The 16508-nt window shown below is 37.6% G+C and overlaps 1 long non-coding RNA gene across 1 annotated transcript in view; it reads left to right on the top strand.

Moving 5' to 3' along the window:
• The first annotated feature begins 9 nt into the window (after positions 1-9).
• The window catches only part of LOC129657497 (uncharacterized), a 58689-nt gene continuing 42190 nt past the window's right edge, over positions 10-16508 (top strand). Inside the window, exon 1 of the long non-coding RNA XR_008716773.1 lies at positions 10-740. This is a non-coding gene — a long non-coding RNA (uncharacterized LOC129657497). The remainder of the gene's footprint in view (positions 741-16508) is intronic.

The following is a 16508-nucleotide window of genomic DNA, read 5'->3' as shown; positions in this document are numbered from 1 at the left end:
CTGGCAGAGAACTCTCACTGGACTAGGAGTCCAGGGCGCACTGGCCTCACCGGGGCTCCAGCTGCAGATCCCATCATCCCCCGCAGGACGTCAGGTGATGAGGGCGACAAGAGCTGGAGCTGAGGTGTCCGCAGAGAACTTGGATACTCAAGAGGCAGGCGTGAGTGGCTGGTGAGGTTCACCAGGGGAGGTTTGGAGGCCTACAACAACCGGAATGTTTCTGCAGCCTCAGGGTAGCTGTCACCAGGCCCTTGGCTGGTGCCCATTCTGGAGGATGTATGAGCCTGAGAAGTCTGAAGTTCTTATCTCCTCACTGTCCTCGTCATGAACACACTCAGGCCGCTGTCCATCCTCAAGAAGGTGGTGAGCTGACGAAGTATGCGGTGCCCAGGCGGAGCGCAGGGTCTGGATGCTCAGCACTGGCCATGGCTTGGCCATGGTGGGCGTGCCTGACGCGGGGACAGCCAGTCCACCAAGCCCAGCACCTCCACATCCGCACGTCAAGCGCTTGAGCCATTCGTCCAGCTGCTAATGGTTGCGCAACAGTATAGCCACTGCGCATGCGGGTTGACGTCAGGCTCTTCACACGCGGCAGCACCTGCAAGTCCCCATGCACGTCCTAGTGCTGAGAGCATCCCGCACCCCGGCATACCGCGACAGCTGCAGGAAGCTCCAAGGCCAGCGCGGAATGCAGGTGCGAGAGCGGCCTGGGCTGGGAGACTCTGCAGAAACGTATGTATGTAAGTATATTTATATGCTTCTCTATTTACATTTGTATTATATATGTAATGTATAGCATGTTTTATAGACAGCCCTCTCTGTTGGTCTGCGGCGGGAATGTGGATATTCATTTATTTATGAAATTTAACGACTGTTTTCTCATGCTCTGTCGTGCCTCTTTGGAACTTCCCAAAACATTCATAGCCTCTAGTAGGAGTATAACCTGACAAAACTACTTTGGAAAAGCGTGTGTATGCTCAGTACTCTCCAACTCTTTGAGACCCCAAGAATTGTAGCGTTGGTGCATAGGTGTACCATACTGTAATTAAAAAGAACTAGCAGTGGCGTTTTTAATGACACAAAATTGAGAGAAAAAATAAAAAAGCCCATCCACAGTTAAAATTGAATTTTATATGTTCAAACATGGAAAATACAATTTACTTAAGAGTTTTATTTGATATGTTAACAGAATAGGATATAATCCAGTTTGAAAAACAACAACAACAACACAGAGGTATGTGTGACAAGGTAGATGGATTTTGAAATAGTAATTAAGAGCAAGAGGCATAAGAGAAGTGTTGTCTTATGATTTCCCCAAAAAGTTAAAGGTAGTAAAAGCTTAGTGTAGACAAAGAGCAAATGAGCCAAGATGGTGTGGTCAGGCTTTCTCACCCCACGTTTCCCAAATACATGGTTATTATTGTAACAGCTGAGGTCACTTACAGTACAGTGAATGCATATCACGATGCACCCACTCAGTCAGGGGCCACTTTTGCTCTGTAAATACATATAAGCTCAACCTGAAAAGCCCTTGCTGCTACCTTATGGCTGTGTCTCAGCTGGGTCAATGGGCCAGCTAGGACAGGAGAGAGTACAGCGTGTCTGCTGCTATGGCTGCTGTGCCCGTCAGGCGAGAATAAACGTGTCTGCAGTTCCTTTTCTTCCTTTCTCCGCTCTCACCTTGCTTACCCTGTGTTCAGTGAACAGTGAGATACAGCAGGACACTAAGCTGTAGATTATATTGTTTAGGAATGTATACTTTGATGTTATATCTGTTCAGGAAAACGATAAATGAACTGCCACAATGGACCTGGTAGTGGTTACCTCTAGGAGTTGGGAAAGGAAGATGTTTGTAGGGGTGCAAAGAGGCTTCCAGGCTGTTAGAAATGTTCTAATTTTTGACCTGGATGGTGAGTACATTCCTGTTTGGTTTAAAATCATTCTTCACACAACTTGTTTATATTTTATACATGTTTGTATAAATTTTCATAGTTTAAAGCAAAAAAAAAAAAAAGTTTCAAGCTGGGGATTTTTTTCAGATGCCACATAATTTTCAAAGTCTTCTTATACAAAGGATTCACAGTGGGCTGCCTGCTGGGGTTGGTACCCATGGTCCTCATAGCCAGACTTCAGGGCATTTCCTGGGACCAGCCACAGACTTCCAGATGCCAGCCATAGTTACTTTTGACAGTTCATTGAGGAACCCATACCCGCCACCCCTAGGAAAAATGCAAAGGTTATTTGAAATGAAAAAAAAAAAAATGTGTGCGTGCCCTCAGTCATGTCTGACTCTGTGACCCCATGGACTGTGGCCCGTTGGGCTCCTCTGTTCATAGGATTTTCTAGGCAAGGATACTGGAGTGGGTTGCCATTTCCTCCTCCAAAGGGATCTTCTGGATCCAGAGATTGAACCTGCATCTCTTGGGTCTCCTGCACTGGCAGGTGGATTCTTTACCACTGCTCCACCTGGGAAGTCCTAAAGGCCGTTTAGAGCACAGCATATGTATGCGTGGTTACCAGATCCCTTCCACCTTGGGAAGGAGCAGGGTAGACCTCTGAGCATTTTTATTTAAAGAGGTTAAGCATTTACCTAAAAGGACTCTTTAAATGATTCCTTTCCCAATGCTTACCCAACTGAACTAACATTTATACTTTTTTTTCCCCACTAAATTGAAAAATGTGAAACTATAAAGAAATTTATATCAGTAACACACAAAATAAATTGCATTTTCTTTGGACATCTAAATGTAGTTAGAGTAAATCTTTGACTTAGCAATAAATATATATGCATTTCTAAAGGAAAGATGGGGAGGAATGAAATAATCTGCATTGTTTGTAAGTATCTCATTGGAACAGAACTGGTATTCAATTTACTCCATAATTAATTGCTGTTGCAGCTAATTCTGTCATCCACTTTGGTTCTCATGGTTGTATAGCTCTTAAATTTGGTGTGGCAAAGTTTTATATATGTACTTTGTTTCTTTAGCTATGGCATATATGCAGAACTACACTTGATTGCAGTTAGACCTTGTATGCTGCTGCTGCTGCTGCTGCTGCGTCTCTTTAGTCGTGTCCGACTCTGTGTGACCCCATAGACAGAAGCCCACCAGGCTCCACTGTCCCTGGGATTCTCCAGGCAAGAACACTGGAGTGGGTTGCCATTTCCTTCTCCAATGCATGAAAGTGAAAAATGAAAGTGAAGTCGCTCAGATGTGTAGTGAAGTCGCTCAGGACTGTAGCCCACCAGGCTCCTCCGTCCATGGGAGTTTCCAGGCAAGAGTACTGGAGTGGGGTGCCAGGGCCTTCTCTGAGACCTTGTATAGAGAACATCAAAATATGAATATGGACAGTAATAGTTAATTGAAGTACTTCTATTCTTTAATAACAATGTTGAAATTGTGAAGTAAAATAATGAAGCAAATATGCTTATAAGTCTTTGAAGGAAAAAAAATGCCTGCTTCAATTATTTTGAAATCCCTTATATGACATTTTTGTTACCCTGAATAATACTCTTAATATTATTAAAAGTTATAAATAGATTATGAATTAGAATAGAAACTTTCTATAACACATAGTCTGACACAGAATGTAGCTGTTACCACAATGAGATTGGCTCTGTGCATGGCTCATTTCAAAACTCTTCTGAAGCAAGAATCTCATTAAATATAACTTTATACCCTTCATACCATATGAATATGTAAATGAATTAATGAACAAATAGTTTGAAATCTTCCCCAATTTGGAATTTATAGTTCAAAGTAATATAGTAATTACTTTAAAATTATTTTAAAAATCCAGATTTTGCTGATATGTTATATATCCAGCTGCATTACTTTTTTTTTTGGCCATGCTTTGGCCATGCAGTAGAGTTCCGCAACCAGGGAACGAACCCAACCCATGCTCCCTGCAGTGGAAGCATAGAGTCTCAACCACTGGACCACCAGGGAAGTCTCTCTTTATTTTTTTATTCAGATATAATTGACTTATAACACTATGTTAGTTGCAAGTGTGCAGTACAGTCATTCCTGCTTTTTATACATTACAGTATGATCACTGTAAGTCCAGTTACTATCTGTCACCATACAATGTTATTAAAATATCATTGACTGTATATCCTATGGTGTACATTTCACCCTGATGACTTATTTATTTTTTAACTGGAAGCTTGTACCTCTTAATTTCCCTCATCTGTTTCACTAATCTCTCTGATCCTTTCCCCTCTGGCAACCTCTTGCCACCTTTTTTTCTCTGTGTCTGTGAGTCTGTTTCTGTTTGCTATGTTTGTTCATTTGTTTTTAGGGTCTGCACATAAATGAGATTGTATGATATTTGTCTTTGATTTATTTTACTTAGCATAATATCCTTTAGATGCATCCATGATGTTGCAAATGGCAGAATTTGTTTTTATGGTTGAGTAATATTCCTTGTATTGTGTGTTTGTGTGTGTTTATAGATAGATAATTAGAAGTTAGATATGTATATATGGCTTCCCTAGTGGGTCAGCAGTAACGAATCTGCCTGCAATACTGGAGATGCACAGAAAATGTAGGTTCAATCCCTGATTGGGAAAATTCCCTGGAGTAGAGTTCTTCCCTGATGGCTCAGTGGGTAAAGAATCTGCCTGAAATGCAGGAGACAGAAGAAACAGGGCTTTGATCCCTGGGCCAGGAATATCCCCTGGAGAAGGAAATGGCAACCCACTACAGTATTGTTGCCTGGAAAATCCCATGGACAGAGAAACCTGGCAGGCTATAGTTCATAGGGTTGCAGAGAGTATGGTCATTTTAAAAATATTAATTTTTCAAGTCCATGAATGTGACATACTTCTCCATTTGTTTGTATTGTTTTCAGTTCTTTTCATCAGTGTCTTACTGTTTTCAGAGTATAGGTCTTTCACCTCCTAAGATTCCTAGTCATTTTAAGTCTTTTTGATGTAATTGTGAGATTTTCCCCCCTAAATTTCTCTCTGATAGTTTATAAGTATAGAGGAACACAACCTGTTTTGTGTGTTAATTTTGTATCCTGCAACTTTACTGAATTCCTTTATCTAACTCTCATCAGTTCTAATCATTTTTGGTGGTGTTTGTTGGGTACCTCTCACAGGCTTTTTTTTTTTTTTTTTCTCTGTGTCTGGTTTATATGTTGCATGTCTCATTACTTATTTTGTTATCCCACTCCAGTACTCTTGCCTGGAAAATCCCATGGATGGAGGAGCCTGGTAGGCTGCAGTCCATGGGTTTGCTAACAGTCGGACATGACTGAGAGACTTCACTTTCACTTTTCACTTTCATGCATTGGATAAGGACATGGCAACCCACTCCAGTCTTCCTGCCTGGAGAATCCCAGGGACGGGGGAGCCTGGTGGGCTGCAGTCTATAGGTTGCACAGAGTTGGACAGACTGAAGTGACTTAGCAGCAACAGTAGTCATTTTACATAATACATTGTAGCAATTCTGGATGATGATTTTCCTCCCTACTCTCTGGGGCTGTTCTGGTGGTTGTTAGTATTCATATTTGTTTTGTGACTTCATATTTGTTTAGGCTTTTTGGTATAGTATTTCCTTGCACCTTTAAGACTTTGGTGTCAGTCCTTTGAGGACATAACATTGGGCATGTGTCCCATGCCTAGGATAACAGTGATTTTTACCAGGACTCTCTTTGACTGCCTTTCTCTGATCTTTCTGATAAGCCATCTGCTTCCATTGTTATTACACCCTGCTCAAAAGGCTTTATTAATCACTTGTTGATTATTGTTTTTAGCATCACCCTACAGCATAAATTGCTTGGCAGTCTGGTCCAGTTAATTTGGACAGTGATCATTTTTAAGACCAAACTTTAAGGTTTTTTTTTTCCTCTCCCCAGAAAGACTCTTTTCAACTGTTTGTTTCCATGTTTGTCACTGGAAAATTAGATGGCCAGTGGTTTAGCTTGTCACTCTTAATTAAGAGAAACTGTTATTTTTGAGAGCACCCTTTGGCTTGAATTCATTTCAAATAAAGAACCTAAAGTAACTCCTATATATAAAGCTTCAGAGCTCTCTTCTTAATGGACTGCCTCTTTACCTGGGACATCTCTGAGCCACTTCTCTGGGCTCTGGGTGGGCAGTACCCTCTAGTTTTCTCGGCTTGCCTCTTGCAGAATGGAATCTGCTCGAGGAAGGAGCTAGGGTTAGGGCCATAGGGGCCTCAATAGTCTCAGCATGCTGCATGTAGGGTAGTACTTCTGTCATATGAATAGGAACTGAATGGGAAAGGGGCCCTTCAACTATTAGCTGGCATTCACCAGGAATTAGCCATTTTAACTTGCAATTGAAGTAGGTGAGGAGTACTGATGGCTTATACCTCCGTGAAATACAGTAACACTTGACTGGGAGCTGAAGGAAAAGGGAACCCTGTCCTCTTAGGCCAGACCTGCCTACAGTGGAGCTGTCCTCAAGCTGAGCTTGGTGGGTGGAGAAAAGCAGAGGATTGTAACTCAAATGCCTTGTCTCTCACTGTTCTTACTGAGAAAAGTAAAAACTCACTTTATCCTTGAACAATTTTTGTTTCCATTTGCTGTATGCCCTTAGAACGATTTCTAGAAACTTTTTTTTTTCCTTAAGTTTTATGCTTATCATTAGCTTTGCTTATTTCACTGAGGAATGGGTTTGCAGGGCTCTTTACCTTGTTATCTTGAAAATGGAGTTCCTGTAATCTCATTCTTTAAATTTTTGTTTTCTTTTATTCCAAGGAAATATGAGGTGAATGTGAGGGGGACAGATATGTTCAGTTGGCTGCCTTGATCTAACTCTTTTCATCTCTTTTTAAGACTTTATTTCTTCTTTCCATATCTCCTTTGTTGCCCAGGTAGGAGACATTGATTTGTGTGTCCTGCTACTGGCATTTAAGAGAACCAGGTCCAGAAACACTCTTAGTAAACCTGATTTCAAATCCAGCCTTCTCTTACTAGTTGTTTGACCTTAACACCATATGGGCTGTTTGAATATCTGCTCCTTCACCTGTAATTAAAGGAAAGAGCACTTACCATGTATTGTCATTAGAGATAATGTAAAATGTTAATCTAGACATCACTTTTAGAAAAAATCAGATTATCTCATCACAATTATAGGAAATACAAGAAAGAATGTGGCAGAATTTAGCTTCATTATATAATAAGCTTCAAACTACTCTTGAGTTTTAAAAAAATCTATACACAGCAATTACTGCTTCATTAAAATGTTTCAAAAGAATACAATCAAACCTATTTTTAATTCTTGATTAATCTCTACAGTGCCTTGAATTCTCATGTAAGATGCATTTAAAAGCTCATGATTGGTAAAAAATAATTTTCTTTTTTATATGAATGTCCTCAGATATTTTGTTGCTGCTTTAGTATAGATTTAGATGAAACAGATGATTTTCAAATTCTAGTACCAGAGGGTTTCATTTCAGAAACTATTACTATTTAATCCCACAGTGACCAATTTCTGTATCTGGAGTGCTGGATTTAACTTATAGGCTTATAACTTCAGTATTTTCCATAATGTTAAGAAATGCCATGCTGTTGTATTAAAGTTGTACTGATTATTGCCTCATTTATTTGAAATCTGAAAAAATTTACATGTGGATTGTGTGAAAATTTACCTTTGCTATTTTTTTGTATTGAGGTTTTTCTAAATATCATATATGAAACGAGTCGCCAGTCCAGGTTCGATGCACGATACTGGATGCTTGGGGCTGGTGCACTGGGACGACCCAGAGGGATAGTATGGGGAGGGAGGAGGGAGGAGGGCTCAGGATGGGGGACGCATGTATACCTGTGGCGGATTCATTTTGATATTTGGCAAAACCAATACAATATTGTAACGTTTAAAAATAAAATAAAATTAAAAAAAATACTAATACAATATGAATACTAATGAAATAAATACAATACTAATGAAGTAAAAAAATAAAAAAATAAAAATTTGTCAGTGCAAAACCTAGTTGAGAACCCAACAAAAGTATGTAGCCAATTGCTATGTTTAAGAAATTGCTATATTTAATAAACATGCTCTTAGTAGAGGGAAGCATTTCATAAGCAGGAATGTGCCACATATTTAGACAAGTGACAAATTATACATTTCTAAAAATATGGAGTATAGGAAAGGTCTTCAGGACCTTGCCTAGCAATATGTTCTTACATTAGTTGTTTGAAAGCTGGGATTTGCCCCATTATACAGGGCAAATTCTGTAGTTTTAAAATGGTGTATCAGCAAATCTTTGCAGATTTTTCAAGATCCTTTAGTGATGGAAATTGATAGTTTGTAAAAATTCTAAGAATTCATCCTTCTTCAACCTTTGAACTTTTTTGATTTTACAAATTTCTATATATTTCATTCATTCAAACAAAGGGTTCTGTGATGGTTAATTTTATGTCCATTTGATTAGATGCCAGTAACAAGATATTTGGCCAAATACTAGTCTGGATATTGCTGTAAAGATATATTTTTAGATGTGATGAAGCTATTTTTAGATGAAGATATTTTTTAATTCAGTAGGTTACTCTCAATAATGTGAGTGAGCCATGTCCAAGCAATCAAAGACACTGAAAGAAAACAGACTCTGCAAAGTTCCCTGTGTTATACAGTTTCCTGTCTTTGGGAAAAGAATCTAAAAACAGCGGATATACGTGTGTGTATAAATGATTCACTTGGCTGTACAGCAAACACAACAATTTAAATCAACTACATTACATTTTTTACAAATCAGACAGATCTCTGAGGAAGAGTTTTGCCTCCTGACTGCCTTTGATCTTGAGCTGAAGTATCAACTCTTCCCTGGGTCTCCAGCCTGCTCTGCAGATTTTAGATTTGCTGGTCTTCACCTGAACCAATTCCTTAAAACAAATTTCTCAGTCTCTCTCTCTCTTTCTTTAATCTGGAGAGCATTTAGAGTTTATTTTACTCAGTATGTCACCCTTACTATTTTTACCATATTAACATCCCTTAGGTATAGCTCTTACCTTAATATTTGTCTTCAGTCTGTTTAACTTTTATTTAAAGATCAAGATCACATACCATAAATAGAAACTAACCACAAAAATTAATTAAGTCAAAAGAAAAGAGTAGTATTACATTCTGGAAACTGGGCTTTGTATTGAGGTTTGCGTCCTTCTTTTTTAAAAAAATTAATTTGTTTATTTTAATTGGAGGGTAATTACTTTAATTGGAAGGACTGATGTTGAAGCTGAAACTCCAATACTTTGGCCACCTGATGCGAAGGGCTGACTCATTTGAGAAGACCCTGATGCTGGGAAAGATTGAGGGCAGGAAGAGAAGGGGGGACGACAGAGGATGAGATGGTTGGATGGCATCACTGACTCAATGGACATGGGTTTGGGTGGATTCCGGGAGTTGGTGATGGACAGGGAGGCCTGGCGAGCTGCAGTTCATGGGGTCGCAAAGAGTCAGACATGACTGAGCAACTGAACTGAATTACTTTAAATACTGTAGTGGTTTTGCCATACATTGACATGAATCAGCCATGAGTGTACATGTGTCCTCCATTCTGAACCCCCCTACCACCTCCCTCCCCATTCCATCCCTCTGGGTTGTCCCAGTGCACAGGCTTTGAGTGCCCTGTTTGATACATTGAACTTGGACTAGTGATCTGTTTCACATATGGTAATATACATGTTTCAGTGCTGTTCTCTCAAATCATCCCACCCTTGCCTTCTCCCACAGAGTCCAAAAGTCTGTTCTTTTTGTCTGTGTCTCTTTTGCTGTCTTGCATATAGGATCATTGTTACCATCTTCCATATACATGCATTAATATACCGTATTGGTGTTTTTCTTAACGACTTACTTTGGTCTGTTTAATAGGCTCCAGTTTCATCCATCTCATTAGAACTGACTCAAATGTGTTCTTTTCAGGAGCAGAGTCCACTGTGTATTCTTACCACAGCTTTCTTATCCATTTGTCTGCCAGTGGACATCTAGGTTGCTTCCATGTCCTAGCTATTGTAAACAGTGCTGCAATGAACACTGGGATACATGTTCAATTCTGGTTTCCTTGGTGTGTATACCCAGCAGTGGGATTGCTGGGTCATATGGCAGTTCCATTTCCAGTTTTTTAAGGAATCTCCACACTGTTCTCCATAGTGGCTGGACTAGTTTGCATTCCCACCAACTGTGTAAGAGGGTTCCCTTTTCTCCACACCCTCTCCAGCATTTATTGTTTGTAGACTTTTGGATAGCAGCCATTCTGACTGGCTTGAGATGGTACCTTATTATGGTTTTGATTTGCATTTCTCTGATAATGAGTGATGTTGAGCATCTTTTCATGTGTTTGTTAGCCATCTGTGTGTCTTTTTTGGAGAAATGTCTGTGTAGTTCTTTGGCCCATTTTTTGATTGGATCGTTTATTTTTCTGGTATTGAGCTGCATGAGCTGCTTGTGTATTTTTGAGATTAATTCTTTGTCAGTTGCTTCATTTGCTATTATTTTCTCCCATTCTGAAGGCTGTCTTTTCACCTTGCTTATAATTTTCTCCATTGTGCTAAAGCTTTTAAGTTTAATTAGGTCCCATTTGTTTATTTTTGCTTTTATTTCCTTTACTCTGGGAGGTGGGTCATAGAGGATCTGGCTGTGATTTATGTCATAGAGTGTTTTGCCTATGTTTTCCTCTAGGAGTCAATCTCTTTTTCTTTCTCAGTATCTTTTTGTCTCTCTCTCTCTCTCTCTCTCTCCCCCCCATCCCTCCTCTCTCTCTCACACACACACATACACACATACCCCTAATAGGTTTTGTTTCTCTGGAGAACCTTTACTTATACAATCACAAGCCTTTTACTAGAAATCTTGACATGTTTCAACCTTCCCTTTGTCCAATAAACTCTTATTAACACACAGATTACTGAACTTCCCTTCCTCCCTGATAGAATTTTTGGTTCAATATATTCAAAGAAGGACTTCCCAAATTTGCCTTTAATTTCTAACGAGTTTCCCTGTTATGCTGACCCTGCTAATTTAAAGACCACACTTGAGAACATCTCCTCTAGATCATAGTGTAAAATATGGGGAAGCAATGAAGGAGCTGCATTATACTAGGAAAAAAAAATCACTAAATAAATCATTTAACATGGCCACTTTCTTGGGTCTTTTGACTTGGATCTACTGCAATTCTCACCCATATTCCTGTACCTCAGATTTCTTATTAGTAACAAAGACTTTAGATCGAATTATATTTGATGTTCCTCCTTAGTACAGTTTATAAGATTTTATAAAAACTATTTATTGTGAGAATTAAAGAAAAACAAGGAAATTCTGGAAGTATCTTCTAACAACAAGGAATGATTTGACAGTAGGTAACTGTGAACTTTGTAACTGTGATTTGAATAAATTGTTTTCTCACATGAAAAATATCTGAAAGTAGATGAGTATCATTGTTTTCATGATTGAAAGTTGAGTTCTCTGGAGCAGAGTTTGAGATGAAATTTGGGTTATAAAATCCCCACTTTTTTTTTTTTTTACTTTTTTTAAAAATTTTATTTATTTATTTTAATTTTATTTTATTTTTAAACTTTACAATATTGTATTAGTTTTGCCAAATATCGAAATGAATCCACCACAGGTATACCTGTGTTCCCCATCTGTGGGGATCAACACCTAAGGGGAAAAAATGGGAGCAAACAGGATTGGGCAGATAAAGCCTGAAATGTTTGTGCCCCAGAAAATCTCAGCCATTGTCACAGAACACTGCCTAGAAAAGGGTCTTGTGTTAGCCTGGAAGAGCTGGATCTGTCTTAGGTTGTGAACTCCATCTCACTCTGTGACTGGAAGAGTGTGACCTCAGCCAGACAGCTTTCAGCAGCTGAATTAGTCCCTGAAAAATTGATGTTTGGTTCCTGTCTACTGATTCTGGGGCTTCCCAGGTGACACTAGTGATAAAGAACCCACTTGCCAATGCAAGAGACATAGAGATATGGGTTTGATCCTTGGGTCAGGACTATTCCTGGAGGAGGGCATGGCAACCCACTCCAGTATTCTTGCCTGGAGCATCCCGTGGACAGAGGAGCCTGGAGGGCTACAGTCTATGATGTCGCAAAGAGTTAGAAGTGACTGAAGTGATTTAGCAGCATGCACTGCTGATTCTACTTTCCACACCTAGCAGCCAGTTCTTCCTTGAAGTGGGTAATGGGCGGTACATTGTTTGTCTACCTCAAATATCAACACAAGTCCTCTCTGGCTTTCTTTGCCTTCCTCTCATTCAGAAAATGGCTCCTGCAGTAGCAAGTATTACGTGTAATTCAGAGCACCAAGGGAGAGGAGAAGCACTGATGTCCATCTCTTTTATTAGGAAATAAAAAGGTTTCCTAGAAACCATTGAGCATATTTTGCTTATGCTTCACTTACCAGAAAGTAATCACATGACTACATCTGTAGAGGTTGGAAAGGTGAATAGTTTCTGTCTTTAGTGTCTACAATGGAGCAATGAACGGGAAAGATGATTGGATGTGGGAGTCCATGAAGTTCTTTGTCACTCATTTTGCTAATCACCTAAAATATCTACCGGTTACTTTTCTAGGTACAATGTGTTAAATCCCATGAAGATGTGCAAAATCAGTACTGTTATTCCCAATCCCCAGAGAAAAGCCTGAAAACTAATTTTTTTTTCTTTCTCTCTCTCGTTTTTTTTTTTTTTTAAACATTTTCCTCAGTCATTGTCCTGACACCAAGAATTAATAATCTTAGGCTTTAGAAAATTTATTGGAGCAGCAAGCAAGGAAGTTTCCTGGTATTGTATGTAGAGTGCAGTTTTACTAAGAACATGTTCATGTTCTTATTATAGAAAAATAGCATTTACTAAACTTAGTATTTTTATTTTTCCTTTAGAATCCAAATAAGTTTTCTTATCTATCCTGAGAAAATATAGGCAGGTACCTCACAAATGTGGCATGAACTGAAGGTTTCAGGGGCTGTAATTTATATCAAAGCCAAACCAACAGGACTCCTGTCATCTCCTTTCCAAAGCAATATTATCCCAATGGACGTGCTATTTCACTGTAAACCAAGGAGTTCATGCTCAAATATGCAGCTGCCAGCTCACAATTGAACATAAAATGTCTTAAGGAAGCAAGAAAGTAGGTGGGAAAGAAGCTCTACAAATCTCAGGAATCCCTCCTGTTCTTAAGTAGCAGACATTGTGCTAATAAATGAAGATGAGTAATGACTGAGTGAATTATAATAATGCAGATTGTCAAGTGGATACATCATAACTGAAAATAAGGACCATGCTTTCATAATTGCTGAAGAGGATAGGAAGGAGGAGGAATCTAATTATCTTATTTCTATAGCTTGTCTGATTGAAATTTGGCTATATTCAAACTCACTTTCCTGTAAATATATTTCTAGGTCAATTTTGACCTAGCATTTGAATTATTTTTTTCTGAAAACATGTAGGGATTGTATAGAACAGCAGAATAATGTCAGAATTGTAACATCAAAATTATTGCAATAAGGACTATGTTTCTAATAGCAGTATGTATATAACTTCTCAAAATAATTTAGATAGCTCTCTCTTATGGGGTGCTTTTAGAAATTGTTAGAAAAGTAAATACTTTGATATTCTGGAAAAGAATATACTGTTTTCCTAATGAAATTGTAAAATGTCTCTCTGCAACTTTAACAACCAAAATAGATCAATCAATTAGCAGCTTTGAATGAACTGACTTCCAGGAGGGCAAAATAAGCAGTGAATTAAAAAACTTGTTATTTTAAATAAAAACAGTAGAAGACTCTAAAAATGATGAAACAATCAACGGCTAAAGCTAATTTGATTTAGTCTCAACTAGGTATGACACATTTTACACACATTATCTCATGTATAAAAGAAATATGGAAGCTATGAATATATTATTAAAAAACTAGCTATTTATGAATAACTTTCCACACAATATTATTTATCCTTTTAAGCCATTCCTTGACTATTTTTTTTATTATTTCTCAATAAAAATTCCAAAGAGGCAATTTAATCACTTACAGAAAGATTTCAAACATATATTCTCTTGGTGTTATTTCTTTAGGGAATAGTGTTCTCTTCTTTCAATATTGATTTATGTGTTAATATTTTTTATGCCATGGAACATCAATGGATATATTATTCAAGGGGCTATATCTCTAAATTATATTAGAATAGAATTTATCTACTTTCATAATTAAAGTTCCAGGAGATATTTTTCACAGGAATAGAAATATAATTTTTAATATCCAACTTAATGCTACTACAAATAATTGCATTATTTTCCTAATGAACTACTATCACCAAGCCTCCATGTTCAGAGAACTATATTAATTTTGACAGTATTAATTTTGTGTACATATTTCACTCGGGTAATTTTCTAAATAGAGGATACATTTACTCAATATGGAAAATATGTTTTGAGTGTTGTTTTTAAGGTGTGGTTTTAAATTTGATAATTAATAAGATGGAAACAATTGATTATATTTAATGTTTAGCAACACCCCTCTCCCCTACTATAGATGGTTGGGGAGCAGGAAGATGGCTGAACATCTGAATTTCTTGTTTTTTTTTTTTTATTTCTTCAGATTTCCCAAAGGTATATATTAAAATACAGAAATGACAAGTTTAGAGCCACAAACACATGCAGAACTCAAGATAAGTTCATGTGAAAGGAATTAATGGCAGCGTAACCAGAGTTGTAATGTTAAATATTTCTGCAGTGTGAGAGGCAGTGTATTGTTATCATGGGGGCACAGACTTGGAGCAAGACTACCTGAGACAAAACTAGGCTCCACTTACCATCTGCATGCCTGTAGGCAAGTTGGTGCCTCTCTATCAATGTGGAACATTACCATAATATACTTAATATACTACTGACTTAAAGCATTAACATAACTTTCCAAGGGACCTATTTTATTAATAAGAGCCCAGTTGAAACCCAAGGACAGTTGAGTTTGAATAATAAAGCCTGGTTCAATATTTCAAAGTATGAAAATAATTTTTAATTTTATGATATTAATGAATGCATAGTAATTTATGTATTTGAATCTCTTGTTTCTATTCTTCAAAATTCATCTCTTATTTTTCCATCTCTTCTCTCTTTTAGCTATAATCTGACTTGGAGGCAGGGCAAAAAGGAAAATGCACACTCCTAGAACATTTCTTAGAAATAGAAGTCCTGTGAACATCATAAATAACTTTTAAAATTAGAATATTAAGAAAAATATCTTAACCACAAAAACCAGAAGCTAGTCCCAATCTGTTTTTATTTCCTTCCTAAGGTAAAATCAGAAATATTAGAATTATATACAAAATATATATAAAATGAAAGGCCAGATGCATCCTTTCATTTTCCTCTACCCTTCTGTTTGCATTCCGCTTACACACAATACTGTTTATTAAACTAAGAAGATGTTTTGTCAGCTTTTATTTTTCACCAACCACTCTCAATTAGCCTGTGACACGACTAAAAGCACTGTCAGATGATATTAAAGATAGGCAACGTCCCAAATGAACGTAAATTGAACAATTTAATTATCTGCCGCCGTACTCGGTGTGCCTCCGCTTCCGTTCCACAGAAACAGCTGCCTATCCAATTATTTCTATCCGTGGAATCTCAAGACGCAGTTTCCTAATATCGTAGTTACTGGACAACGGAAACAGATACTTTCCCTGGTTTATGAATGAACCCTCAGAGTATTCAGTTAATCATGGAGGGATTTAAGTAAAATCAGTTTGTTTCAGAAAATGATTTAATGTTGAAGGCAGGGGCTCAGGTTCGCTTTAACAAAGTGTACATATCTATTTGCTTCCTCTTATACAAATGAGAGAAACAAAGATAAATAGATGTATTAACTATAAAAATCTATGGCTCAAGGAAGGGAGTTATTATTTGTGCTGGGGAAATGAAACGGTTTTTACACTAAAAACTATACTTCTATGTATGACTGTATACATACACATGTATAAAATCACAGCACTATATAATTACAACTTCACTGTGGGAATTAGTTGTAAAAATATGGGGTCTTTGATACCCTGAGATTGGCACTGAGAAAATAATATTCTAAAGAAGAGATGATTATAAAATATACCGTTTGATCTTATTGTGGAAAAACTAGTGTTGGGGTGGGAAAAACTATAAGTGGTTTTAAACATTTTACATAGTTTGACATGTTTATACCCTCAAGACTGCCACAAACAGTGACTTTATAAATCTTTTTTGGTCTTAATATTTCTGTTCCGACAGATCAGTGAGCATGAGGGGTGAAGAGAGTAATGAAACTTCAAATACCTTAGTATACTGTCATCTTTAGTAGACTTTCTATTCTATTACCTTCTGCATCTAGCAAGAGGTTACTTACAGAGGTAAAAAATACTTATTTTCTCTGAGACTCAATTAATTGTTTTGCTCAGTGATTAGGTTTGATTAGATGTTCTCTTAGTATCTTTATATTTAAACTTTGTGATTAAAACACAAAATAGAAAATAACCACAGATCCAGAATATTTTAGAGACATACTTACA

The sequence above is a fragment of the Bubalus kerabau genome, chromosome 7, assembly GCF_029407905.1.
Source record: "Bubalus kerabau isolate K-KA32 ecotype Philippines breed swamp buffalo chromosome 7, PCC_UOA_SB_1v2, whole genome shotgun sequence".
Taxonomy (NCBI): domain Eukaryota; kingdom Metazoa; phylum Chordata; class Mammalia; order Artiodactyla; family Bovidae; genus Bubalus; species Bubalus kerabau.
This window is presented reverse-complemented; position numbering and strand designations above follow the sequence as displayed.